The following is a 2,974-nucleotide window of genomic DNA, read 5'->3' as shown; positions in this document are numbered from 1 at the left end:
ACTCAATGGCATTTAACAACAACAACAATGTATAATGATCGCATGAGCCAGAACTGACTCCACAGCACATATTCACCACCACCAATGGATAATGATGGTGAACATTTCTTCATGTTGTTGGCTGCCTGAATGTCTTTCTTGATGAAGCGTTTGTTCATGTCCTGTGTCCATTTTTTTAATTGGGTTACTTGTCTTTTTCTTGTACAGATGTTGTAGTTTCCTATAGATTTTAGAAATGAGTCCCTTGTCTGATTTGTCATTGCAAAAGATTTTTTCCCATTCTGTAGGTTCCCTTTTTACTCTTTTGGTGAAATCTTTTGATGCACATAAGTGTCTAATTTTTAGAATGTCCCAGTCATTGATTTTGTCTTCTTTTGTTTGTGTGTTTTTTGCAATGTTTTGTAGTCTGTGTATTTCCAGGATTAGAGTCCATAAATTTGTCCCTATTTTTTCATTCATGACCTTTATAATTCTGGGATTCACATTTAGTTCTTTTATCCATGCTGAGTTGGTATTTGTATATGGTGTGAAGTAAAGCTCTTGTTTCAGTCTTTTCATATCGATTTCCAATTCTGCCAGCACCATCTGTTGAATAGACTATGTCTTACCCACTCATTGTACTTTGGCCCTTTTTCAAAGATCAGTTGGCTGTATGCAGATGGGTTAATTTTTGGATTTTCAACTGCTATTCCATTGATCAATGTATCTTTCATTGTACTAGTACCAAGCTGTTTTGAAAACTGTAGCCATGTAATAAATTTTGAAATCAGAGTGTGAGAGGCCTCCAGCACTGTTCTCCTTCTTAAGCAGAGTTTTGCTGGGTCTCTTTCCTTTCTATATAACGTTTATAATTGTTTTGTCCATCTCTCTTAAGAATGTTGTTGGAATCTGGATTGGGATTGCATTAGATGTGCAGATTGCTTTGTGTAGTATTGACATTTTCAAGTGTTAAGTCTTCCTATCCACGAGCATGGTACACTCTTCCATTTTTTTAAGTCTCTTTTTTTTTTTTATAGTGTTTTGTAGTTTTGTTTGTATAGGTCCTTTGTTTCTCTGGTTACATTTATTCCTAAATATTTCATCCTTTGCATGGCTATTGTAAATGGTATTGCTTTCCCAATTTCTGTTTCAATGTTGTCATTATTAGTATAGAGGAATCCATACACTTTTTGTATGCTGAATTTATACTCTGCCAGTTTGTTGAATCTTCCAATGAGTTCCAGTAGGTTTTTCCCTGAGTCTTTGGGGTTTTCTGTGTGGATCATATAAACTGCAAATAAAGAGACTTTTACTTCCTCAGCCTATTTGGATGCCTTTAATTTCTCTATCTTGCCTATAGCTCTGGCTAAGACTTCCAAAACAATATTGAATAGGAGTTGTGATAAAGGACATCCTAGTCTGATACCTGAAAGGCTTTCAGTTTCTTGCAATTAAAAGTGATGTTAGTGGGGTGAGATGGGGCAGTGCCCTGGGGTCAGGTGAAGGTCCACTGATGCTCAGCACAGTCTATGATGTGAAGTGGTGGTGGGGGTTATGTGCCAAGTAGAGTCAGTTCCGATTCATATCCAACCTGTACAGGGTTTCCAAGGCTGTAAATCTTTACAGGAGCAGAAAGCCTCATCCTTTTCCCACGGATCAGCTCCTACTTTCGAACTGCTGACCTTGAATTTCACAGCTCAATTCGTAGCCACTATGCTACTAGAGCTAGGACTGGCGAGTTTGCGAGGCTGTAGGCCATAGCCAGCCTCGCATGGGGACCATGGGACCCTTGGTTTCCAAGGGGCCGGCCCACTAGGACTCTGGCTCATGGAAGCAGAAACCTGGAGAGGGGCTAGACCTGAGCCAGCTGCCCCCGGAGCTGGAGGTCTTGAGCCAAGTGCCCCCATGCTCGCTGCTCCTAAGGGGCCACAGGGTGTGTTGGGGTTGGCACGCCCTGGTGGAAGGCCAGACCTAGTGGCTGTTGATCCTGGCCCAGGACTCCAGTGCTAAGGGCTGTGCCCTTCTGGCCCTGGTCTGCAGCTACATGCCCGCAGTCCCGATCATCCTGGGCCGATTCCGCGAGCATCGATCGATCAGATGAAATCTCATCTGCAACCCTTGCGGCCAGGAAGGACTTTGGCAATGGGTGGGGGAACGAGGTGGGAAAGGCTGGGTGGTGGAAGAAAACAAGACAACTAACTATGTCTAGGGCCCCACCGTGACCTGCTTTGTCACTTCCTTCAGATGTTGTAACAAGAAGCAGGTCTTAGACCTGGAGAAAGAAGGTTTTTGGCCAGATTTGGTAGATAGTGGCAGAATTGAGATTTGTATCTCAGACTGGTGGGGAGCCCGACATGACTGTGGCTGTCACTATCAACTTACTGTCCAGCTTTTGGATGCCAACCAGATTGTCCTGGATAAATTCTATGTTGTCGCTGATCCCGTTCAGCAATGGAACAACAATGCCTGCTTTCAGGTCACCCATCCATCTGACATCAGCAATGATATCCCTCGTTCCATGGCCTCTTCTGAATCCAGCTTGAAGCTCTGGAAGTTCTCTGTCAATGTATGCTTGCAGCCATTTCTGTATTACCTTTAGTAAAACTTTACTCACATAGGATATCAAAGAGATTGTCAGATGATTTCCACATTCCATTGGGTCACCTCTCTTTGGAATGAGCACAAATAAGGATCTCTTCCAATCAGTTGGCCAGATAGTCATCTTCCAAATTTCTTGGCAGAGATGAGTGAGTGCCTCTTGTGCCACCTTACATTTTTTAAAGATTTCAGTTTTTATTCCATCAGTTCCTGGTGCCTTGTTCTTTGCCAATTTCTTCAATGAACCTTAGACTTCCTCATTCAGTATCATTGGCTCTTAACCATATGCTACCCCTTGGAATGGTTGAATATTAACCATTTCCTTTTGGTACAGTGACTCTGTGTATTCCTTCCATCTTCTCCTAATGCTTTCTGCACCATTCTGAAAGCAGAAAAT

At 42.5% G+C, this 2,974-nt stretch overlaps 1 pseudogene; it reads left to right on the top strand.

Annotated features, from left to right (window-relative positions):
• LOC102831342 overlaps positions 1-2,974 on the top strand; it is a 7,374-nt pseudogene that overhangs the window by 3,126 nt on the left and 1,274 nt on the right.

Source organism: Chrysochloris asiatica, unplaced genomic scaffold (assembly GCF_000296735.1).
Source record: "Chrysochloris asiatica unplaced genomic scaffold, ChrAsi1.0 scaffold00421, whole genome shotgun sequence".
NCBI lineage: Eukaryota > Metazoa > Chordata > Mammalia > Afrosoricida > Chrysochloridae > Chrysochloris > Chrysochloris asiatica.
Note: the sequence above shows the minus strand (reverse complement) of the source record. Positions and strands in the feature narration are given on the sequence as shown.